Raw genomic sequence first — 26,745 nt, forward strand, 5'->3', positions numbered from 1 at the left:
AAGTAAATTTTTTAAATGCAGGAAGGTATAAAGAAGTAGGATTTACCTTAATGTGAACCCAATATACAACAAGTATCTTGGTAGTCAAAGAAAAATGTGTGTGTGTATGGGGGGAAGGGAGAGGACCTAAGTCACATCCTTATAATTCTCTTATCCTTCCTATTTAATAGAAGAGTAATATGCAAATTGACCATCACTCCAACACACAAGATGGCTGCCCCCATGTGGTCAAAGATGGCTGCCCCCATGTGAACACAAGATGGCCGGCAGGGGAGGGCAGTTGTGGGTGATCAGGCCTGTAGGGGAGAGGAGTTGGGAGGGTCTCAGGCCTGCAGGGGAGGGCAGTTGGGGAGGACCAGGCCAGCAGGAGAGGGCAGTTAGGGGTGACCAGGCCTGTAGGGGAAGGCAGTTGGGGGGGGGGCAGGCCAGGAGGGGAGGGCAGTAGGGTTGATGGGGCTGGTAGAGGAGGGCAGTTGGAGACAACCAGGCTGGCAGGGGAGGGCAGTTAAGGGTGACCGGGCCAGGTGGGGAGGGCAATTGGGGACAACAAGGCTGGCAAGGGAGGGCAGTTAGGAGTGACAGGGCTGGTAGAGGAAGGCAGTTGGGGGCAACCAGGCCTGCAGGGGAGCAGTTGGGAGCGACCAGGCTTGCAGGGGAGGGCAGTTGGGGGCAACCAGGCTGGCAAGGGAGGGCAGTTAGGAGTGACTGGGCCAGCAGGGGAGGGCATTTGGGGGTGACCAGGCCTGCAGGGGAGGATAGTTAGGGGTGACCAGGCTAGCAGGGGAGGGCAGTGGGGGTGACCAGGCCGGCAGAAGAGGGCAGTTAGGGGTGACCAGGCCAGCAGGGAAGGGCAGTTGGGGACAACCAGGCCTGCAGGGGAGGGCAGTTAGGGGCAATTGGGCCGGCAGGGGAGCAGTTAGGCATCAATCAGGCTGGCAGGGGAGTGGTTAGGGGGTGATCAGGCTTGCAGGCAGAAACAGTTAGGGTCAATCAGTCAGGCAGGCAGGCGAGTGGTTGACAGCCAGCAGTCCTGGATTGTGAGAGGGGTGTCCGACTGTCCAGTTAGGCCTGATCCCACCAGGATCGGGCCTAAATGGGCAGTCAGACATCCCTCAAGGGGTCCCAGATTGGAGAGGGTACAGGCGGGCTGAGGGACACCTCCCTCCCCCCCTCGCCCCCCCCCCCCCTGCACGAATTTCATGCACTGGGCCTCTAGTTATGAATATATGTTATTAAATTTTTATATTAAAATAATACAAAGTTTTTAGCGAAATTATATTAGAAAGCAAATAATCAGCTGGGGAGGTTAATTAGACAGAGGTGGTAGTCATTCTAATTAACAAGCAACATTATGACAATTTGGTTTGCAGCATCAAAACTGTCCATTAAAGTTTCTTTTTTCTTAATGATCAGAGGTGCCATGTTGTCTTCAGTCTTTATTGTGTTTTGTGTGAAGTCCATCACAGAATAAGAACTTTTGACTTCCAAAACTAAGTCCACAGCTTTATCTCCCCAAATCTTCCATATCAAAACTGTGCACTATCTTGGGATTGTCTTTCTGGATGTGAAGGCTCATCAGACACTGAGTGGCCAGATTATTATGATCTCTGAACGCATAATAATCTGGCTACTCTGTGTGTGTGTGTGTGTGTGTGTGTGTGTGTGTGTGTGTGTGTGTGTGTGTTAGAGGCCCGGTGCATGAATTTGTGCATGGGTGGGGTCTAGCCAGCCTGGCCAGGGGGAGGGGACATGGGTGGTTGGCCGGCCTGCCTGCTGGTTGAACTCCTGGCCGAGGGGACAATTTGCATATTAGCCTTTTATTATATAGGATATACACTGAGTGGCCAGATTATTATGCATTCAGAGATCATAATAATCCGGTTGCTCAGTGTAGATTTGCTGTGATGATCTCTAACATAAAATCTTTTGTAAGCCAAGCAACTATGGTATCTGCTGTAATCTGTCCACAAAAGTATGCTGCAAATTTTACATTGAAATAGTGACAAATTCTATATGTAGAAAGTATTTTCTTGTTATTGATGTAAAAAATATAAACAGAAATTTAATGAAAGACAAGGTGATATGGAGCCAATGGTAATTTGTATCTTCTCTTCAGACAATAGATCCTAAGTGGAAGAAAAACTTTTCCCTCATTAGGGATATGACCCTGCATGGCCCTGAATTGTTCTCTAGGAAAGGCTCTTGCCCGATAGAAGAGAAATCATGAGCTAAGGGACTAACATGCCAGCTTTTCAAATGGATGGTTCCATCTACACTCTTTGTGATACTGTGATTTAGGATAAGAAATAAATCATGATCTTTGTCTGGTTTCTGGAACTGGTTTCTTGGAATTTCTCAAATGGTGAGAACTCCAAAGGTGTCTTTTGTTGTGTTAATAAGTGACCTTTGGAAAATACTTAAAATAGGGCTGGTTGCCAGGAGAACCAACCTGTGATTGCAAGGTTGGGACTTTCAGTTCCACCTCCAAATCTCCAGGACGTTGGAGGAACTAAAGATCGGGTTTAATCATCAATGGTTGATGATTTAATCAATCTTGCATACAAAATGAAGCCTCCATAAAAAACCACAAGGATGGGGTTCAGAGAGTTTCTGGGTTGGTGAACACATGGAGATTTGAGGAGAGGGCATAAAAACTGTGCCCTTTCTCCATCACTTCCATCTGGCCGTTCCTGAATTATATCCATTTATTATAAGTAACCTAGTGAGTAAACTTGTTTCCTGAGTCTTGTGAGCTGCTTTAGCAAATTAATTGAACCCATGCAGGGGGTCATGGGGACCTATGATTTATAGTCAGAAGCAAAGGAGACAGTTTAGGCTTGCAATTGATTTCTGAAGTAGAGGGCAGTCTTGTGGGACTGAACCCTTAACCTGTGGAATCAGATGCTATCTCCAGGTAGTGTCAGAATTGTGTCGAACTGTAGGTCACCCAGCTGGTGTTGAGAATTTTTGATGATGTAAGAAACCCTCCCACCACCAGAATTGGAGTCGGAATCATTACTCCTTAAAGGTCTTTTCTAATTCCCTTATTCTGTCAATGGCTCACAATTCTTTAGTCCCATAGGCTTCAAATTGTGCTATAATTTTTAATCCTTTTAATTTCAGTTGCAATTAGTTAGCAATTCCTAATGAATCTTGTTTGTCATTGCATCATGCATTGCCCTCTCCCAACTTTGCTTTCCAAACCTCATGTCTAGGTTCTACTTAATTGCTGAATCCTCCTACTACTGATATACTGCAACCCCACTACCCCCATCCACGGGTGAATGCCTGAAGCTGCCGATAGTACCACAGCCTATATAGAAAGTACTATTTGTTTTCCTATATATACCTGTGATAAAGTTTAAACTACTCTTGTGCTTGGGGGAGCATTAATAAGTACTTGAACACAAATACTGCAATACCTTGACAGTTGATCTAATAACCGAGATGGCTATTAAGTGACTAACAGGCAGGTAGGGTATACAGCGTGAATATGATGCACAAAGGGATGATTCACTTTGGCATGGAGCAGGACTTTATGAGATTTCATCACACTAAGAATAATGCACAACTTAAAACTAATAAATTGTTTATTTCTGGAATTTTCCACTTAATATTTTCAGATCACAGTTGACTACAGATAACTGAACCCATGGAAAGCAAAACCATGGATAAGGGGACTACTGTGCTGATAAAATGCTAATTTATCACCTCACCCTATACTCAGGAACCTTCAATAGTCCCCTGTTGTGTGATGGCAAATTTTATTTCTTTGCCTAGCCGTCCACATTCTCCTAAATTTGTCTCCAAATAATCTACAGCGATTGCTTCCTTCTCCTCACAGTGAAGTTTTGCTCTGTATTCAAGCTCCACTTGTCAGCCATTCCCACTGTGTTCTCTAAGGTGACCTCACACGATCCCTTGTTCTCTGACTGCTGGGTTTGGCCTACAGGGAGTACTTATTAAGGAGTTTAGTGTAAAAGACACTTGCCTTTAAAATAGAGCCCAAATAAAATTGGTTTTTCTCTATCCTAACCAGAATTGCAGTGAATTATGTAGAATTTCAGAGTAAAAAGAGTTCATAAAATTGATATAACACAACCTTCTTCCAAAGCAAAGCACCCTTTAGAGTGTCCCTAGCTTATGTTCCCTCTTTTCCCAGAATTTCCTTGCAGCCTTCAGCAGCTTTCACTTTTAGAAAGTTCTTTTTTATATCAAACTTTCAATCTCTTCAGAGTTATATCCACTGTCCCTATCTCCTACTATAGACCTTTAAAGCTGAAAGTGCAATTTCTCCTTATTTCAAACATTTTATGATAGCTATTACTTTGCCTTCCCTTCTCGAAGCTGGAAATTGTGAAATTTATGTCTGAACGTATTTTTAAGCTCCACAGAGCATGTTGACTCAGTCTTCCTTCTGGTGCTCACTACCTTATGAGAACACTAGTTTGGTAGGTGCCCTTGCTACTGTGTTGGATGCCTGAACCCTCTGTCATTGTGAGCTCCTTAGAATCAGGGGCTGTGTCATTGATCTTTGTATTCCCAGTGCCTGGCCCATTTATTTCATTTTATTAATTTTTAAACAAATCGATGAATCCAGTTACTCCTCTTTTAATGTTTTGAGTGTACACCTTCCTCTCAGAAACGAACTCAGCAGTCAAATGACATCTGAGATACCCACTGTTGACTCACGTGAAATGTATTTTAAATTAAGTTCAAGTTCTTTTTTTTTTTTTTACATATTATGTACAAATGATAACATTCCTAATATGTATTGGTGCAGGAGCTTTTCTTTTTCTTATCCAAATATAAGAATTGATTTTATCTATGTTAAATTTATTCTTGCTGAATCTATCAAACTATTCTTTTAGATCATCTTGGATCCGGATACTATGATCCATTATTTTTGTTATGCCTCCTACTTTTTTCTTTGCTAATAATGAGCAAGTCTTTATAATTCTTTCTCCAATATATTGATAAAGGTATCAATTTATTCATTCGTTTATTCAGTGACTATTAATTTGGCATTTAATAAATACAAGCACTGTTCTAACTGCTGAGGATTCAGTGGTGAGCAAAAGATGGTCTCAGCCCTCATGAAGCTTATATTCTATGGAGGTGGTTTTCCAATGTTAGCATATATCAGAATAACCGGGAAGACTTATTAAAATATAGATTGTTATACATATAGAATGTTAAAATATAGATTATTAAAATAGTGCCCACCCCCAAAGTTTCTGACTTACTAGGTATGATGTGTGTGCGAAGTGAGATTTTGCATTTCTAATAAATTCTTAGATGAAGATGATGCTGTGGGGTCAGGGCCCACACTTTGAGAACCACGGTTCTAAGGAGAAATATGCTTTTAAATACTTGCCTGTCCAGTGTGACTTAGTGAATTGAGCATTGCCCCGTGTACCAAGAGGGCATGGTTCAATTCCTGGTCAGGGCACATGTTCAGGTTTCAGGTTTGATCCTCAGTAGGGGGCATGCTGGAGGCAGCCAATCAATGTTTCTCTCTCATCCATGTTTCTATTTCTCTCTCCCTTTTCTCTCTAAAAAAAATCAGCAGAAACATATTTAAAAGATTTTTAAATGCTAATGACTTACTTGTAAACAAATATGAGTTCAAGAACTGAGAACGGATCCTTGCTTATAGAATATCCCAAGGTTTATTTCATTTTATATGGTATTTGTAAATATAACAAAAATAGTAGGTTGACAATTAATTATGGTAAAAGCAATTATCTACTATATTGGGGAGGAGTCAAGGGCATACTAATAAAAAAGTCAAACTGCTCTTGAATAAATTAATCAGTTAGTTTGGTTGAAATAAAATATTTAATTTTATTATGTAACTATAATGCTTTTTAGAAATGACTATTGTATTAGATTAAATAATAATCTCTCAAGTGTTTTGTTCAGAAACTAGTAAATCTCAAACATTCTATTAATATAACTATGAATAAATAAATGAATGAGAATCAGAATGACAAGTGATTTTCAGATAATTGATCCATTGATAAGTGGCAGAATCTGGACTTGAACTCAGATCTCCAAAAGGTTACAGAGTCAACTGTATATTTAGAGCAGTGAAGGCTTATTTCTAAGTCATTATAGTCTCCGAGTTGAATATGTGAGTTGCCTAAAGTTTGAGCACTGGTGTTGCTTAGTGGTTGAGCTTCGACCCATGAACCAAGAGGTCACTGGTTGCTTCTCGGTCAGGGCACATGCCCGGGTTTCAGGCTTGATCCACAGTGGAGGGGGTGTGGGAGGCAGCTGATCAATTATGGTTCTCTCTCATCAGTGTTTCTATCTATTCTTCTCCCTTCCTCTCTCTCTTTAAAAAATCAACAAAAACATAATTTAAAAATAAATAAGTCAAGTTTGACCACTTACTTTCACAAGCACAATAAGGCTTAAGCAGCTTGTGAGATATGGAGAATGATACATCTGAATCCCTTGGGAATTTCCCTTAACCTCAGATCATTAACTATTTTTTGTCAGAAAGCCAAAGAATTGAACAAACTCTACTGTTAACAGCTGGGATTTGGCCAACTGACTTAAGGAAAATTCAAGGCTTGGCCCACCCAGATAGGATCTGTTTGGCCCAGCTAAAATGTGCTCAGTCTCTGCGGACTGCCCATCTAGAAGAGGTCACTGAGGAGATGTGTGGTGATTTTTAAAGGTTGCAGCACAGGGTCCTTCCTATAGCCTGCATTTAGGTGCCATGCGTCCAAAGTGATGATATCATAGACCTACCACAATGGTTTGTTTGAAAAAATCCAGTGTGCTGTTCTGGGGATAAGCCTAATAATTTGTAAATCAGCTTACTAACTACTGACCTATAAACCTGCCTACACACTGTCAAAACTTCTAACATTTATTAGTTTATCAGATGGCTAAACACCCAAATGATTTGGCTTTCTTTATGTCAATTTCTTACATTTTTTGAAGTAGAAATATTGTAAGTTTTTGTGTTTTTAGTCCTTGCCCATTTTGAGCCTGCTAATAGCTCTCCCTCCATTATTTTATTGATAACTTATCTACCTTGGTAATCTCTTAAGTTCCACAAGGATGAGGCTACTTACTTTATATTGTTTAAATTAAAGTGAAGTGAAATCAATGTTATGTTGAAACTCTCACACCCCTAACTAAATGACTGTAAGAGTCTGGGTGGTTGTATACATTCAGAGGGGGGAGAAGAGGTTTATACGCACGGTGACAAAGTAGGCTGCTATGGACTGAATTGTGTCCCCCCTAAATTCATATATTGAAGCCTGCCTCCCACCCCCCAATGTGGTAGTATTTGGAGGTGGGACCTTTGATAGATAAATAGATAATTAGGTTTAGATTAGTTCATGAGGGGTGAGCCCTCATGATGAGATTTGATCCCTTATAAGTGTAGACACCAGAGAATTTGCTCTCTCTCTCTCTCTCTCCCTGACCTATGAGGACACAGCAAGAAGGCAACTGTCTATAAGCCAGGAAGAGAGCCCTCACCAGAAACTAACAACTATGCTGGCACCTTGATCTTGGGCTTCTAGCCTTGAGAACTATAAGAAAATAAGTGCTTGTTTTTTAAGCCACCCCATCTGTGACATTTTATTATGGCAGGTCAAGATGACTAAGACACAAAGCTCTTTAAATTAAACTTTTAGATGAATTAAACCATCTCAACTAATAACACTCTTAGAATTTTTCTGCAAATAAAACAGACTCCATTTGATTTTTTAAAAAGCCTAATTGTACTTGAACTTGGGACATTATGAAGACATGATCTGATTGTTAATTTTTATTGTGTATCATTGCAGATCCAATCTTTAGAAATAAACAAGATGACTCTAAAAGCAGTGTCCAAACTCATTAGCAGTGAGAAAACAGGGGAAAACATGCATACCCTCTCCTTTCTTCTGCAAGAAAATCATTGTCACCCAGAACAATGCCCAGAATCATAACTAATTAAGTTGGACATGCCATTCTTGAAGTATATAATTGAAATGCCATAAGTACTCTCCTGAACTACAGCTGTATCTTAACAGAACACGATAGGAAACTAAGTTGTGTAAAAGAGTCCAAGGGCTTAGGAAGATATTGATTGGCAGAGACCCAAACAAAGCCATCCTCTGAGTCAGTCAGATGTTCAGATTTCCAGTAAAGGTCCCACAAACAGCTACCCCAAGTGCATTGACAGTCAACTGCCAAAACAACAGCTCCTCTGTTTTCCAAAGCAGTACTTGTGTACAACCCATAAACAAACTGTCAGAGACGTTGTACATCTGGACAGCACAGTTGCAAAGTTAAATTTGGTTGGGAAAAAAACACACAACTATACCCCTGGTTTTAATTTGGGTGGAATTTTGATCAGGGAAAGAATCCTATTGTGGGCACTTCTAACGTTTCTATGGACATGTGCAACAATGCTACGAACTGCCAAACAAGAGAAGGTTCTGATAAATAAAAGTGACACTTGGAGTAAAGTCAAGGAGAGATGGAAGGCTTTGTTTCATGGAATGTATAGCAACACAGACCAGCAACATTCATGATCACATTATAGACTTGGGGTTTTAAGATTCATCTTATAGAAATAGCTTTCTTCTTCTTCTGTGTGCTCCTAACATTTAGGTGGGCTGCTACCAAGGGGGTGATGCTGCCTGCTCCATGAAAAGCACTGAGCTGTTCCTCCTGCCTCACAGAACAGTGGTGAGTTTCTCACTGTTAGAAAGGAGTAGCCACCATTTCCAAAGAAGCCCAGATCCTCTAGCACCTTCACTAATCCAGAGTATCTGGAGCATGAAAACTGTCTACCGAATCCTTCTCTTATTCCTCATATCGTTGAGGTCCATTTTTTTAAAATCCAGTGTCTCCAAGGCACTGATATCAGAGAACCAAATATCCCTTTCCATCCCAATCCTTTTTAAGTGAAAAAATAAGCATATTCATAATGACAGGACTCACTGGAGAATATTTGTAATTGAGGAGAAAAAAGAAAGTGAATAACTTTCATGATGTTGCATAAGTGAACCCACATAAAAAATCTTTCCTACTTGTCCCCTGAGTAGGCCATGGTCCACTGCATAATACAGCTGCCTTCTATTCTGCTGGTGCAATGGACTCTTGATAGTTTCCATCTGCAGTGAGGACCACCTCTGAAGTCGTAAATTCAGCTTACTGTCTGAGGAAGAGTCGGAGGAACCTTCAACACTCAATTACTAGGTGTCACCCCTGAACACCTATTTTAGCAGCTTTTATCACCATTCTGACATGTGGCTACGCTGAAGTGTTTCAATAACGTGGGCTCAAGATGTTGGCTTTTTAAATTTGAGTAAAGCCAACACACAAAATTCAAAGTTATAAACAGATGCATTTGAGAAACTTCATTTTTACAAGAGTTGAAATTTTGGCCAAAGAATTACCACAATTTTCCTAAAGAATGACAGCTCCCAGTGTTAAATGTACTAATCTATAGAACCTATTTTTAGTTTATTTGTTTTTAATTTACCTGCAACTGCACAAGAAGACAAAAATATCACCTTTTATATTATACCAATATTTCATACTCTTTAAGTATATTGATTCAGATTATTTTAATAACAATTTTATAAACAATATAGAGCAAGACTTGTGCCAATTGTAGTTGTATAATCTGAGAAAAAGTAAATGACTAGTATAAGTTCTCATTGATTGGGAATTAAAATCAAAACTCAAATTTCAATTTCAAGACCTGTGTGCTTCCTACTACACATACACAATGTCTACCTCTGAATATTTTTCACCTAATACCACATTGTTATTTAAAGATTAAGGATCAGGAATCACAAGTATTAAGGATTATGAATACTAATTCATACTAAAAATAATGGTGTATCTATAACATACATATTTTAAAATATCACACTGTTTGTTTTTTACCTCTACATATCTTAACTAGACCTTAAGCATAAGCACTGGCTCCATCCCCATGTGGGAAATACAAAGACCTATAGATTTTCTGGTGAATTAGGAAAAATTTGCTGTTAATCTCATATCTACTTGTAAACCATTTCTAATAACTGGACTTCTTAATAAGAAGCTATAATCCTAAATCCATGTTCCAAATCTCTTCCCTCTTGTCCAAGTTTCTGTCTTACTTTAATGCCAGGCACTTTGGTTCCTACAGTTTGAGGGACTTTTCTTGTTCTGATAGGCCTATATCTTCAAACAGCACTCATGACTCCATGGCCAAGCACTTTCACTGTTACAGCAAGACGACCTTGATGCAGGTGTTAGTCTGCCTGCTGGGATCAGGAGGGCTACTTGGTGAAAATACCATGAATTTTTTAGTCTGGCCATCATGGGTTTGAATCACTCACTCTTCACTTTTAGTCATTAGCTTTAATCTCTACAACAACTCCATGAAATAGGTTTTCAATTCCCAGTTTACCAATTATGAAACTAAGGTAAGTCACTTAACTTCCTGAAGTCGGTTTCCCAATTCATAAAATACTACCATTACTATTATTTAACCAGGGCTACTCTAATGTTGACTGGAAAGTGAACTGCCTTCCATCATTGCTTCCTGGCTTCATAGATTCCCTACAGCTCCGGCAGCATGTATCATGTCTCCAGATCCCCTTTCTTCTTGATCAGCTCTACTTTATGACAATATGGACTTCCAGACACCCCAATACAAATTGGCAGAACAAAGTAGAGAAGTCTTGATGAGCACTCTCTTGGCATAAGTCTGAACAGCAAGTACATGCTATAAAGTGTGAAATCTGAAACAGTTATCCACTTACATTCAATTCAGACTTCCTTATATCATTGCCTCCTCTTTGTAGTTAAAATAGACACATGTTTGCTTTACCTTGCCTTATTTTCTGTCATAGTACTTACCAGTCATTGCTCTCTAGCATTATGCTGTAGGCCTGTTTGTTTATTGTCTGATTCCTTCTCATAAACAAAGGCTTCTCTTCATAAACAAAGGCTTCTCCTCATGAAAGGATGGTTGTCTGTTTTGTTCACCTCTTTTCTCCCGGCATATAGAGGAGTACTTGGAACACAGTAATTCCTCAATAAAGTTTGTGAATGAAGAAGGAAGGGAGGGAGGGAGAGAGTGACAGGGAAGGAGGGAAGGAGGGACAGATGGAGAGGGAGTATGCTTGGGATAAGATTGGAAAGATAGCCGAAACCGGTTTGGCTCAGTGGATAGAGTGTCGGTCTGCGGACTGGAGGGTCCCAGGTTCGATTCCGGTCAAGGGCATGTACATTGGTTACGGGCACATCCCCCGGTGGGGGGGGGGGGGGGGGTGTGCAGGAGGCAGCTGGTCGATGTCTCTCTCTCATCGATGTTTCTGGCTCTCTATCCCTCTCCCTTCCTCTCTGTGAAAAATCAATAAAATATATTAATAAAAAAAAAGATTGGAAAGATAAACATTTTAATAATTTTGATAATAATGATATCTAAGACTTATTGAGTGCTACTCTTGTTCTAGCCTAAAATTAATATGTGTTAATTAATCTAATGATGCAAATACATATTATGAGGTAGGTCAAATTGGGAAATTGAGACACAAAAAGGTTAAGTAACCTGTTCATGGTCACACAACTCTTAATAGTGGACTTAGCATTCAAACCCAGGAAATTTAACTTCAGATTCTGTGTTCTTCATCTCCACAATGTATTGTTTCTTTTTAGTGGTATTTAATTAATTCACAGAATATTGCTATTGCTATTAAAGCAAGTATCTTAACGAAGTGATTCTAAGACATTCTCAGCATTGTTATTGAATTCTATAAACTCAAAAAATCCTTTTTCTTTCGGCAAATTTACAATAAACACTTGAGATAAGAGGACTTGGAAAGAGAGAGAGACCAAGCTAAATCATACATTTCTTGTCCAGACCTGATATAAACTAATAAATCACAAACAATTCAGAGGACATCCTCATGCAACTCTGAGGGTATTTCAAGGAACCTCCCCATCTGGAATCTGTGCTGATTCTTTTCATATTGTATTTCCCTAAGGATGACTCACAGGAAATTGAGGTTTCAGAAATATGTTGTGTTTTTTATGGCATGTTTCTACCTTCACTGCAGAAGTTTTAAAGATAGTGATTTTGTGGTTGTGTTTTTTCCTATTAAGTTTAAAGAAAGTAACTCACTTTTTCAAGTATTTTTTACAATTTCTCTAATCATAAAAACATTTATACTTATGTGATAATAATAATGATTGATGGTGATGATAATCCTGTTGATTGTGGTAAAAATATTCTAATAAGTGGGGGTAAGAAGAAGATGAAAAAAAAACACCACAATAACTCCTGGATAATAGATAAAATTGCAGTAAAAAAGCCACACACCAGTTGTTGGATAACTGCTTTGTGTACAGCTATGCCACGTATTGTGAGGGGTATAAAGATACATGGTCTGCTGGAAGAGTTGGAGGCAGACCAGTTGTCTCCAGCAGTGTGTAAAGGTGGTAGCTGTGAAAGCAGACATAAAGTGCAGTGACCATATATTCACTCAGAAATGATTGATTCCAACTGGAGACTCACTAGAGCCCTGTGGAAAAGTAGCATTTGAAATAGGTCTTAAGAGATTGTATAGACTTTGTAAAAAAACACCATAAAGAGTAAAGAAGATATTTGTAAAGGTGGAGATGGTGGAGGAGGGTGCATGGAGAAAGCAGCCAGCTCAGAGGTCTTTCTTTTTTCCCTCCCTCCTTCCCTCTTTCTGTCCCTCTTACCCTCCCTCTCTTCCTTCCTTCCTTCCTTCCTTCCTTCCTTCCTTCCTTCCTTCCTTCCTTCCTTCCTTCCTTCCTTCCTCACCTTATATGTCACTAAATATGTAAAGAGCCAAAGAAGAGGTTCACAAATTTCTCCTCAGTACCTAGGGTGATGCCTGCTGCATGTGATACTCAATAAACATTGTTGAAAAGATTGGGTATATTGGGTACAAATGGGAGCTGAGATAGGTGAACAATTCTAATTTGTGGATTAAGGGGAAAAATTGCTATATCACTTACCACATGGAAGTCAGTTAAAAAAACAATTAAGAGCCACCAATTGTGTAACTGCAAGAGATAAAAGGATGAACAAACATTTACAGAGGAAGGTTAGTTTTTTTACTATCACTCTTAATAAATTCTGAGACATCTAGGACAGGAACCATATTTTTATTCACTGATAGGCATTTTATTCAGTACCTATGCTGTGTCAAATGCTGCATTAAGGATTGTGGCACAAAAATAAGAGATATAGTCCCTGCCAATGCTGTGCTTATGATTCATGGGGAAGAAAGACAAATTTATGTGTATGCTGCTGCTGATTATTAGATCATATCTACTGCACTATGCGAGGCAGTACAAATATATTGTTTGGTGTACCCATCTTCTGAGGCAGGTATTACCACCATTTTACAGAGGAAAATTTGAAACTTAGATAGGCAAAGCAACTTGCACAAGGACAGATATTAGCTTGTGTAAATGGTAGAGTTGAGATTAAAATTTTCAGACTCCCAAACATGTGCTCTTAACTGTTCATTACAAACTTTAGTGGTTGGGAACAGTCACTTCCCAGATTGGTGCCTATGTTGAGCCTTAAAGGATGATGAGGAGTTTATACGGAAGAGAAGGAGGGGGGAGAATATTTGAGGCAAGTAAACGAGTGTCTTATGAAGACTAGAGCACATGATGATTTGGGAAAAGTTCTAAAGATGTGGTTAGAGAAATGGAAACAAGGCATCATATAGGAAGCACCAGATACCTAGGCTCAAGCTGAGGCTCACCAACTTTGCTAAACATTAGAATCAACTGGGAAATGTCTAAAAAATATAAAAGACTGGTCACCTGTCCAGACCAGGTGAAATGCAATCTCTAGTGGCAGGGTCGGCATCCGTATTTTTGAAAAGTCCTCTGGTGATTCTAGCACAGTACTGGGGTATAACCATTGAGCTGAAGGACTTTTAAACAAGAAGTGTGGTAGAAGGGTTAGAAGGGCCTACAGCACAGGCAGGGAAGTCTGATAGAAGGGGGCTAATGAGTGACGATGAGGGCCAGTTAGGGGCTAAATGGAAGGAAGTGAGGGATGTGACAGATGACTAGGGAGTAAGTAGAACACTCAGGTTTAGTAAGTAGAACACTCAGGTTTTGGTGTCCATTGGGATGCCCAGGATGAATAAGGTAGAAAAGTGACTCTTCAATTTCTAGCTGGAATGACTGTGTGGAAATTAATGCCATTTATTGAAATAGCAAATACAGGAGGACGGGCAGGTTTGAGGGAAAGATGCTGAAGCCAAAAGCCCGTGAATGAGACTAACAGGAAACAGAAATGTCACAGAAAAGCCAGGGGATGTGATACCACAAAGGCCAGGAGAAGAGGAGCAAGTTGCCCATATGCCCAATGCCTCTGCAGGAGGGAATAACATGATTTTATAGAATTCATTGGACATAGAATATTTCCTGTCTCTAAACAGATTCCTGCTCTGGATTTATAAAAGGAATGGGGATAAGAACAGTACTAGAAGTGCCAGTCATTAAGTCAGTGTCCCCAGCTCCAGACTCATCCTTCTATACTCTGCTTTTTGACTGCTGGGCTGAGCTCTGCAGACCACACTGACTTTGCCAGCTGCTCCCTAATGAGGCTTTATCAACAAGGGGCACTAGAGGGAGACTGCAAGGCTGCAGGAGGAGCAAGCCACACTCTGTTCCTTGTGAGGGCAGTCACTGTGAACATCACTTCTTAATTGTTTCTTCACCCCCCATAGCAACAGCTTTTTTTCCCCCATAGCAGTAGCCAAAATTTGTTTCCAGGTTTTCCTGCACTTGCAGAATCAGCTTCAGCATGTCTTGTCCTAGAAACACCATTGAGAATGTTCTGATGCCCCCTCTCCAGAGTCCTGAGTCCCATGCCCAGAGGGCCCTTTCTCTGGGCTCAGATATACCAGAACTAGCTAAGCATCATCTCCTACTCTAATGTCTACATTTCGGGTCCATAGAGTCCCTACCTAATTCCAACCTCTTCCCCTTGTTACGTCAGCCCTAGGGGTGGTAGCTACATTCTGTAATAGATATCTTAGTGTTCTATTGCCAAGATTTCCTTTACCTATGTAGGAACTTTATAACTAGTTAACAATTCTTTATATGTAATTTTCTTGGTTCAAATAGTAGTGTTGGGTCTGTTATCTGAATGAACCCTTACTTGCATAGAAATTGGTTCTAGGAGTCAACTTAGGAATCAGACCCTCAAAGTTATTTTTGGATTAGTTGGTCATGTTCTTGAGCTTGAATGTAGTATTGAGTTCCTTGCCCATTGGAAATAGGACTCTGATAGCCCATGGCACGTAGTCTCATTACAGTTAATCAAGTTGCTACCTGTGATTGATTGTGATGAAGTATTTACTGAAACAAGTGCCTTGGGAAATGGGGACTCAAGTTGTTACTGCACTTGATTCTTAGGGAACAAGGACAACTATAAGGACCGTGGAATGAGATGATTTTAGTGAGTGCATTGTTTACAGAATAGAAATGATAAACAGCTCTTTAAACTTTCATCTCAAGTCATAGTCAGAGAACGACATCACATGCAAACTGTACATCAATACTCTAACTGCACCCTCCCAAGAGGGCCCAGAAGACAATCCCTTCACTAAGCTTTTGAGAAACACAGACATATAAAAAGTACCTGCAACTTTGTAAAGATCTGTAATGATTCTCTTTTGTAAGAGAATGTCTAACCTGCCAAAGACAGAGAACAACACTCAGTATCATTAAAGCATCATTCCCAGAAGGACACCCAGCTACCTGGTAACAGACCCATGACATTGAACTCCTTCCCACATAGCTACAGATTTGCCCTCGCTGGCATAGACACATATTCTAGACATGGATTTTCTTTGCTATACATCATGCTTTTCCTAGAACCACCACCATTCATGGACATACAGAAGAGTTGTGTTTGTTTGTTTTTTATTTGTTTTTCATCTGTCATGGTATTTCACACGGCATTTCTTAAAAAGAAAGAAAGAAAGAAAGAAAGAAAGAAAGAAAGAAAGAAAGAAAGAAAGAAACTCAGTTTTCCCCAAAAAAGGTAGCAATGAACTCATACCTATTGTATTAATTGATTTTGCAACATTCCCTCATCACCCCGAAGCACTGGCTTAATATAATGTTGGAATAGCACATGGAAAACTCAGCAGTGGCATCAGCTGGAAGGCATTGCTTTGAAAGGAATGGGGCTTTATCTTGCAGGTGACAGTGTGTGACCAGAATACTCAGATCTGGGAATCCAGGGATGGAAGTTGGAGTGACTCTTCTCATTGTTACACTGAATAAGCCACTCACAGAATTTTTTATTCTTTTTCCTGTAACTTTGAGCACTGATGGTTTAGGAATTTGGTTCCTAAGTGAGATATTCTTCCACCAGAGGAACAATAATGGTTCCACTGAATTGGAAGGTCAGACTGTCACTTCACCATTTTAGGTGCCTTGTGCCACTGAATCAACAGACACAAGCCAACGTTACTCTACTGGCTGGGAGGCTGGGGTGATAGAACTCAATTTCTATGATGAAATTAGATTGTTGTTCTACAAAGGAGGCATGAAAGATTATGTCTGGGACATAGAAAATTCTTGGAACACCTCTTAGAAATTTTAAGTACAATCATAAAAGTTAATGGAAAACTATTACAACAATGGAAGACAAATTCACTAAGGATTTAGATCTTTCAGGAATGAATTTAATCCCTTAACCAGGGAAAGAACCTTGACCAGCTGAGCTGAATCAGTGGACATATGGAATGGATTAGAAGAAGGAAGAATAGAGTATTTGAATGGGACCATGACTGAATTCAAGGAACAATATGTAGAGCCCCCAAATGAATACACTAGTTATTAGACTTTGTATCTTTTCGTTTTGAGGAGAGGATGATAATGTCTCCAATTGTAAGCAAGATAGTTGTGTGGTCTTAGGGTGGGGGGGAGCATCTTTAGATGTATAAAAGTGAAAATATGTGTAGAAGGTCGAGTGGATGCTAAGTAGACAGAGGGGTAGACTGTGTTAGTTACTGCCCCTCAGTTCCAAATCCACACTTGTGCAATCTGCTCCTTGATGCTGGGCCTGGGCCTCCATGAACCCCATTTCTGCTTTGTCACGGGGCTCTATGTTAGGCTCTGCCAATAGAGGGCGCCAGAGATAAATTATGAAATTAGGTCAAGAAATGGATGCGAGTTGCTCTTCCTGGCGGCTTCCTATGTGCTATTTTTCTGCTTTTCATTTCTGTGAGAGTTACCCCAGAAAAAATTCCTTATCTCAGAGTGGGAGTTCCTTCATAGAGCAGTAGCTGGACTCAGTGTGCAGTCTTTTGAAGACTCACAGAACCAGCTCCCTCGTGCCTCCCCTCAGAAACTTCACTTTTTCTCTTCAGTAGCTGGGAGAGAAAAAGATATTCGGGGGCTGGGGTAAACATTCTGTGATTTTTTTTAAAAAAGCCTTTGAGGAAGGAGGCAGATGTATCTAGTTTTGCTGCGTGACTGAAATCCCTCTCTGTGCCCTTTCATCCAAGGCTGCAGTAAAGATTATATTACAGTTCATTTTGGCCATTTGGTTATGTATGTCGCCTCTATGCAACACTTAGCTGAGACTGAACAGATGAGACAGCTTTACAGTAGTTATAGTTTGGAGCTACTGTGTGGGAATTGGACCCCATGTCTATTCTCTGCAGCATCCCAGGCACAATAATGACCCCAGAACTGAGCCAAGAGGGAACTTGCACTGTTATTCTCTGGCTCCTCCACTTTTGGAGCAAGGGAACAGGGATAGAGTCAGCATGGAGTGGAATGGCCCTCTGAACCCTAGAAGCACATTGCGTAGGCAGAATTATTTCAAGTCAGGGCTTCCATGATGTAATGGAGAGCAGAGAATTTGACTGTTTAGTGTTATCTGTGAGTTCAGTAAATTAACCAACTCTCAAAAGCCTGATGTAAATTTTTCTGGTTAGTTTTTCACCCAGATTTCAACAGATTTATAAGTTTCTTAAGAAATTAATCATGCCCTCGCTTGTTTGGCTCAGTAGATAGAGTGTCAGCCTGTGGACTGAAGGGTCCCGGGTTCGATTCCAGTCAAGGGCACATGCCAAGGTTGCGGGCACAGTCCACAGTGTGGGGCGTGCAGGAGGCAGCTAGTCAATGATTCTCTCTCATCATTGATGTTTCTGTCTCTCTCCCTCTCTGAAATCAATAAAAATTAAAAATAATTAAAAAAAGAAATCATCTCTGGAGAGAAAGAAGGTTTTTGGCAAACATGTTTCAGTTAATTAATTTCAAGATTTTCCTCCGTTTTGCCAACTGAAATGGACCTCATGAACGTGCAGCTAGTCTAACCAAACTTTGGATTCCCTGGTAGAGGACACTTGTTATCAAAAACTGATAATCGTAGGAGGAATAAAACACAGGATGTAAGTAAAGGTTGAGAAATTATATAATGGCAATTAATCCAAGAGGTTAGAAAAATACGGAAACTTCAGTAGAGTGTTGCAGTGTCCAGAACTAGAAATTTTTCAAAGCCATAAAAATTTGGGGTGGCTAACATGACCATCTTTAGAAGAGCCTATGGTTGAGTAGAGGGTTTATAGTTACACATAAAAAAAGACAGCCCTGGCCGGTGTTTCTCAGTGGTTAGAGTGTTGGCCCCAGCCCCAATGTTGCAGGTTCAATTCCAGGCTATCATCCAAAAGACCCTACCATTTCTCAATACCTAAACTATGTCATGAGCTATGCTTGCTATAGGAACTGAAAAAGATTCCTGACTGCAAAGATCAAGGTGCCAAGAGCAAAGACCAAGGTGCCGAGTGCAAAGAGAAAGATGGCCATGAACCATCATGTACAGAAAGGACCATGTGCAAAAAGGGCCAAGTGCAACAGAAGACTAACTATCATGTCTAAAAGGATTTAATTACTCCAGCCACAGCCCATAAGTACAGAAGCTTCCTCCCAGTCAGGAAGAAGTCACCCTTCTCCCTTCCTTGATCAAAGAATAAAGTTCCTGCTCTGCTTTCCCAAACTCAGTCTAAGGCAGAGGTGGAAAAGTGGGCTCCTTCTTGACGTAGGGCAGGATTAAAGAAGTAGCAGGAAAGCTTCACAGCGTGGTCTGTGTTGAGTAGTCCTTACACGTGTGGAAGAGCCAGAGCTACCTACCCTCCTACAGCTCTACAGCAGATCTGCTAAAAGAGCAGGAATTTGGGCTCTGGAAGGATCTGGGTTATTCCCCATGGGTAGTTTCCTGAGGCATTTTTGTAAAAGAAGCATTGCTGGCACCCACTGAGACTGGTGTACCACAGGAGTACCATGACTCAGCAGTAGGGCTTTCTGGAATTAGCATAGTATCTCGGGACAGCCAGCTGCTGTGGAGTCTGACAGGTCTGACATTGCTATGTGGCTCTCCTGGTGCGCTTTAGGCATTCATTCATTATTAGCATCCTGGTGAGAATGTAATCCTGGGTGAGGACAGGCAAGACTATCTGTAGACATCCAGGCTTACCAAGGAACCTGACCTGTGGAAGCTGATGCTCATTTGTAAACTGGATTTTTGAAGAAAATACTCAACCCAACAGGCATTTGGGGACAACCTACCCTGGTGGAGGCCCCTTCCAAAGCCTCTGAAGCATAACAAAAATTAATAGCTTGTGACCATTTTTCCTGCACATCATTTTAAAAAATCTGATGTATCAACTCTTTTAAAAGTCTGCTACATCTACTTCTTCCACCTGCCGCACTCCCTCTCTTCTCTACCCCACTTCCAAATGTATATTCCATCTGTAAAAAGCTTAAGCCACTGTGTGTTGTAGATGAACAAAATAAAACAAAGTACCTGTCTTTAAGGAACTATAATTCAAAACCTGAAGAAAATATGCATTATTTAAATTATGTATGGACTCCCAAGTAAAGAAAAACATGTTCTCTGTGAGAAAATTAGAAGATATTCCCATCTCAGAGCATCATCACAGGACACATATCAGTAGACCAAGATTGTTTAAGATCTTTTCCCTTTCCTCTTTGTAGATCTCAAATATAAACATCTCTTATTTCCAGTGACCCGTGGCTTATACACAGGAAACTCAATTAATCTTGACTCTGTTCTTTGGACAAGGTTTGAGGGGTCATTACTAAGTATACTCAGCTCTTAAGGTAGACTCGAGACTAATAGAGCTTTAGGATGGAGTCACAAATATTTAATCAACTACAGTTATTTTTAGCTAGCCAACTTTTCCATTCAACAGCATTGGATCAACCTTAGGTTTCTCCTTAAAATTTCAGAAAGATTTATGAAAGCCTAGTAACTCTGGAATTCTACGAGCAAATATGAGTTGTTTCAGTCAATCAGATGGATTATTAGGGATTTGCCTCTTATTCTTACCTAAACATTTATTGGACCGTGTGACTTAAGCTGGGCCTGTGTGATTGCTCTAATGTCATTTATTAAATATAAGTGCATACTTGCCAGACACTGTATAGCTGTAATGAACATACAGGTATTTACAGGAAGAAGTGTTAAAGCATTGAGAAGCTCTGAGAATTTAAGTAAGTTAGAGCAAGCACAAAAATCAATGTAATTGTGAAAGTTTGCTTTAGCTTCTGAATAAGGCCCCTGGCTATTTCATTATGACACTCTAAGAGGAAACATATTGAAGTCTGGATCAGCCCAAGGCATAACCCAAAAGGAATTAATGTACCCCTGGCATCCTCCTTCCAACATCATATCATTTTTCCTGCTGTTTTTCCCCATCAGTCAAGATTCCTGCTGCCCCAGGGCCTTACCCCATGTGGTCTCCCACCTTGGCCAGCCCCTGTCCTCTGGACTGGAATTACTTTCCAGGCTATGACAGAATTTCTGTCTGCTCTCCCTTTCCCTTGGAATCCTATGGGATTCTTTAATGGACTTTTCAAGTGTTAGTGGATTATTACCATATATGTTTCTCTCTGTTGCACTCAATAGTGTTGGGGAAGTATATAATTTTTTCTTGAATATAATATCTATAATAATAAAAGGGTAATTGTCCTTCTGGACAAGGCCGGAGCCGGAGGGAAACAGCCCGGGTCCCAGGTGCCTGCCGGCGGCCGGAGGGAAGCCCAGGTCCCGGGTGCCGGAGGGAAGCCGGTGCCAGCAGCTGGGGGAAGGAAGGCCTACTCTTGCATGAATTTATGTGCATTGGGCCTCTAGTAATATATAAGCACACTGTACTATGTATGTTTTTATATGGCTTGTGTTTTTTTTCCCCCCATATAGGCTTATTACTATAAATTTGGGGTATATGATATATGCTTGCTAAATAATGAGTTTTTATATTTAACATTCGAATGTGTACTTTTATATTTTCCCATATATTTGCAATGCTTTAATATTTATAATATTCACATCATATTTGACTGTGCTTTTCTACTTATAATCTACTAAGAATATACTTTATTACCAGTTTTTTAATAATAGCATTGTAGCAACAGTTCAACTTTGAGCCTCACCTGAAATTTAGGTAGGTCTAGTCGTGTCTTGCTCACTGGTGTTCTGCGCCCAACAGAAGCCTGTCTGGGTGGGGGCCTGGAAGAGAGGTGCAGCATGATGATTTTAGCATAGCAACCGAATGCCAGGATCAGAAAGGAGTACTGCCTTCAGTTCAGCTTGTTAGCTGTCACTCAAAATCTATACCCAGCTCAGCCAGTGTGGCTCAGTGGTTGAGCATTGACCCGTGAACCAGGAGGTCAGCATTAGATTCCCCGTCAGGGCACATGCCCTGGTTTCAAGTTCAATTCCAAGTAAAAGCCGGGCAGAAGGCAGCTGATCGATGATTCTTTCTCATCATTGATATTTCTATCTCTCCTCTCCCTTCCTCTCTCTGAAATCAATAAAAATATATTTTAAAAAAGAATCCATACCCAGTACAGCGATGTGGACTCATTTTTGTATATGGGAGTTTACCTCCCATACATAAAAACTAACAATTTTTTAAAAATTCAACTTCTCAGTAAACTATTGAGGTCTTGAAGTAAAATTGCTTTTGGGGATAGTCTCCATTTTGCTACCAAAAAGTGTCACAACTTAAGCAAAGAAAGAGTCACCGATGAGTGTTTCATAAAAGCAGCAGAGGTAACACCTAGTGAGAGATAGTGGTGCCCAGTGAGAGACACATAAAGCAAAGACGAGGCTCTCCCGGACACTTGGTTATGGGCACATGGGAGACACCTCTGGGAATAGCATTTGCCAGAAGGTGAGGAAAAGACCCCAAGAATTTCAAGTTCTTACTAATGATGTGGCCCCATTAGCTCCTGTGATCTAATGGTGACTGGGGAATCTGGTTACATAATCAACACTTCTAAAACATCTTCATATTTACAGATATTTTTTCTCTCTAAAATTATTTCCCCGGGCTAATATCCCAGAAGTGAGAAGAATGTGTAAACACTGGGGTCACATTATGTCTCTTATGAAAATGCATTTACTCTGGGGTTTTCAAGAGACAGTCCCTGTAGGAGACCAGTGGGAAATATGTTTTGGGGCAAATGAGACTTCTGAAACCACTAATATTCCAGGCTATATCAATCTTCCTATTCTTCATTCTCAGAGGGCTGGCACTAATTAAAGTCTCCCCTTACTAACTTTAATGGATCAAATAAAGAGATATGGCTTCTGAATAGATATAATTGGATATATTGTAATTACACCAACTTATTTGAGATGGTTACATTTAATTTAGTTTCAGAATCAGTAGACATATAGATTCCTGGTACATTTTATTTATAGTCAGCATCACCCTTAGGCTATCCCAGAACCTTCTCTGCCTCTGGGTCAGGCTTGACTTATATAGTTTTTTCTTATCTAATAATATAGTTCCTTGGGATGTGAAAGGTAAATAATGCCTTACTTGCAACTGAGCAAAGAGATTGAGAATATGATTCTTAGCAGCCAAAGCAAAACTATATAATCATACAGAGATTTTAATTCATGCACTTTTTTTAATTTAAATTCTTCATTGTTTAAAGTATTACATATGTCTCCTTTTTCCCCCATTGACCTCTCCCTGGCCACTCCCACCCCCCAGCACATGCCCTCACCCCCTACTGTCTGTGTCCATTGGTTTTGCTTATATGCATGCATACAAGTCCTTTGGTTGATCTCTTACCCATCCCCTCCCCTCCCAGCTGCCCCTGCCTTCCCACTGAGGTTTGAGGTCTGTTCAATGCTTCTGTCTCTGGATCTATTTTTGTTCATCAGTTTATATGTTGTTCATTATATTCCACAAATGAGTGATATTTATCCTTCTTGGACTGGCTTATTTCACTTAGCATAATGATCTCCATGTCTATTCATGCTGTTGTGAATGGTAAGAGTTCTTTCTTTTTTACAGCAGCATAGTATTTCATTGTTTTGAGGTACCACAGGCTTTTAATCCACTCAACTGTTGATGGACACTTAGACTGTTTCCAAATCTTAGCTATTGTAAATTGTGCTGCTATGAACATAGGGGTGCATATATCCTTCCTGATTGGTGTTTTTGATTTCTTGGGATATATTCCTAGAAGTGGGATTACTGAGTCAAATGGGAGTTCCATTTTTTAATTTTTTGAGGAAACTGTTTTCCACAGTGGCTGCACCAGTCTGCATTCCCACCAGCAGTGCACAAGGCTTCCCTTTTCTCCACATCCTCACCAGCACTTGTCATTTGTTGATTTATTGATGAGAGCCATTCTGACAGGTGTGAGATGCTACCTCATTGTTTTGATTTGCATCTCTCAGATGATTAGTGATTTTGAGCATGTTTTCTCATATGTCTCTTGGTCTTCTGTATGTCCACTTTTGAAAAGTATCTATTTAGGTCCTTTGTCCATTTTTTTATTGGATTATTTATCTTCCTTTTGTTAAGTTGTGTGAGTTCCCTATAAATTTTGGAGATTAAACCCTTATCAGATATAACATTGGCAAATATGTTCTCCCATGCAGTGGGCTCTCTTGTTTTGTTGATGGTTTATTTTGCTGTGCAGGAGCTTTTCATTTTGTAGTCCCATTTGTTTATTTTCTCCTTAGTTTCAATTATCCTAGGAGCTGTATCAGTAAAGATATTGCTACGACATATGTCTGATATTTTGCTGCCTATGGATTCTTCTAAGATTTTTATGGTTTCCTGTCTTATTTTTAAGTTCTTTATCCATTTTGAGTTTATTTTTGTGTATTGTGTAAGTTAATGGTCTAGTTTCATTTTTATTGCATGTATCTGTCCAATTTTCCCAACACCATTTATTGAAGAGACTGTCTTGACTCCACTGTATGCTCTTGCCTCCTTTGTCAAATATTCATTGAGCATAATGGCTTGGGTCAATCTCTGGGTTGTCTGTTCTGTTCCATTGGTCTATATGTCTGTTCTTGTGCCAGTACCAGGCCGTTTTGAGAACAGTGGCTTTGTAATGTAGCTTGATATCTGGTATTGTGATCCCTCCAACTTTGTTCTTCTTTCTCAGTACTGCTGCGGCTATTCAGGGTCTTTTTTTATTCCATATGAATTTTTGGAGAGTTTGTTCTAGGTCTGTGAAATATGCTGTTGGTATTTTAATGGGGATTGCATTAAATCTATAGATTGTTTTGGGTAGTATGGGCATTTTAATGATGCTGATTCTACTAATCCATGAATGTGTTGTATTCTTAAATTTATTTATGTCTTCCTCTATCTCTTTTTCAATGTACTGTAGTTTTCCGAGTATAAGTCTTTTATCTCCTTAGTTAAGTTTATTCCTATATATCTTAATTTATTTGGTGCAATGGTAAATGGGATTTTTTGTTTGTTTCTCTTTCTGTGAGTTCATTATTGGTGTATAAAAAAGCCATAGATTTCTGGGGTTAATTTTGTATCCTGCTACATTGCCAAATTCATTTATTAGTCTAGTAGTTTTTGGATGGAGTCTTTAGGGTTTTCTATGTACAATATCATGTCATCTGTGAATAATGACAGTTTTACTTCTTCTTTTCCAATTTGGATGCCTTTTATTTCTTCTTCTTGTCTGATAGCTATGGCTAGCACTTTAGTACTATGTCAAACAGGAGGGGTGAAAGTGGACATTCCTGTCTTGTTCCTGTTCTTAGGGGAAATGGTTTTAGGTTTTGTCTATTGAGTATAATGTTGGTATAGGTTTGTCATATAAGGCTTTTATTATGTTGAGCTATGACTCCTCGTTCCCACTTTGCTGAGAGATTTTATCAAGAAAGGGTGTTGGGCCCTAACTGGTTTGGCTCAGAGGATAGAGTGTCGGCCTGCAGACTGAAAGGTCCCAGGTTCGATTCCGGTCAAGGGCATGTACTTTGGTTTCAGGCACACCCCCAGTAGGAAGTGTGCAGGTGGCAGCTGATCGATGTTTCTCTCTCATTGATGTTTCTAACTCTCTATCCCTCTCCCTTCCTCTCTGTAAAAAAGCAATAAAATATATATTTTTTAAAAAGGGGGTGTTGGATTTTGTCATGCTTTTTCTGCATCAGTTGATATGATTATGCGATTTTTGTCTCTCAATTTGTTTATGTGATGTGTAACGTTTATTGATTTGCGGATATTGTACCAGCTTTGCATCCCCAGAATAAATCTCACTTGGTCATGGTGTATGATCTTTTTAATGTAATGCTGGATCCGATTTGCAGAATTTTGTTGAGGATTTTAGCATCTGTGTTCATCAGGGATATTGGCCTGTAATTCTCTTTTCTTTGTAGTGTCTCTATCTGGTTTTGGGACTAGGGTAATGCTGGGTTCATAGAAAGAGCTTGGAAGTATGCCTTCCTCTTGAATTTTTTGGAATAGCCTGAGGAGGATAGGTTTTAGTTCTTCTTTGAATGTCTGGTAAAACTCCCCAGTGAAACCAACTGGACCAGGGCTTTTGTTTGCTGAAAGTTATTTGATTACTGCTTCAATCTCATCAGTAATTATTGGCCTATTGAGGTTTTTTTTTTTTTCCAGAATATGTCCATTTCATCTAGGTTGTTTAGTTTGTTGGAGTAGAGTTATTCATAGTATTCTTTTACAATCCTTTGTATGTCTGTGAGGTCGGTTGTTACTTTACCTCTGTCATTACTGATTTTGTTTATTTGGGTCCTCTCTCTTTGTTTCTTGGTGAGCCTGGCTAGAGGTTCATCAATCGTGTTTATCTTTTCAAAGAACCAGCTCTTGGTTTTATTGAGCTTTTGTATTGTGTTGTTTTGTTTTGTTTTGCTTTGTTTTGTTTTTGGTCTCTATGTTGTTTATTTCCCCTCTGATCTTTATTATTTCCTTCCTTCTGCTTACTCTGGGCTTTTCTTGTTGCTTTCTTTCTAATTCTTTAAGTTTTAGGGTTAGATCATTTATTACCAGTTTTTCTTGTTTTGTTTTGTTTTTGTTTTTTGTTTAGGTAGGCCTGTAGAGCTATGCACTTCCCTCTCAGGATTGCTTTCACTGTGTCCCATAGGACTGATACTTTCTCTATCCAATCAGAGCAATGCAGCTGTATTCCCTCCCACCATTAGCATTTTCACCCACCAATCAGAGTAGTTTCATTATGACTAATCAGGACACTGCTGTTTGGCCAACAAAGCTACAAGGATTTTGAGTTCTCATTTGTATAAGGACAACCAATCAGGGGCAAGGGCAGGGTCTTCTCTCTAAATAAGTTAGCTCCTCTGTGGCTCAGGGGGCCCACTTTACCTTTCCATCAAAGACTGAAGACTGTGTTTCTGGGCTAGAACATCAAAGACATCTCAGCAGAGAAGAG

General features: G+C 40.0%; 1 long non-coding RNA gene across 2 annotated transcripts in view; it reads right to left on the bottom strand.

The window, feature by feature from the left end:
• Positions 1–26,745, bottom strand: part of LOC129147969 (uncharacterized) — a 53,360-nt gene extending 26,615 nt beyond the window's left edge. For both annotated transcript variants that reach the window (XR_008555179.1, XR_008555178.1), the window contains exons 1-2: positions 26,679–26,745; positions 21,493–21,568 (exon numbers count right to left, since the gene is read on the bottom strand). This is a non-coding gene — a long non-coding RNA (uncharacterized LOC129147969). The remainder of the gene's footprint in view (positions 1–21,492; positions 21,569–26,678) is intronic.

The sequence above is a fragment of the Eptesicus fuscus genome, chromosome 22, assembly GCF_027574615.1.
Source record: "Eptesicus fuscus isolate TK198812 chromosome 22, DD_ASM_mEF_20220401, whole genome shotgun sequence".
Classification (NCBI taxonomy): Eukaryota; Metazoa; Chordata; class Mammalia; order Chiroptera; family Vespertilionidae; genus Eptesicus; species Eptesicus fuscus.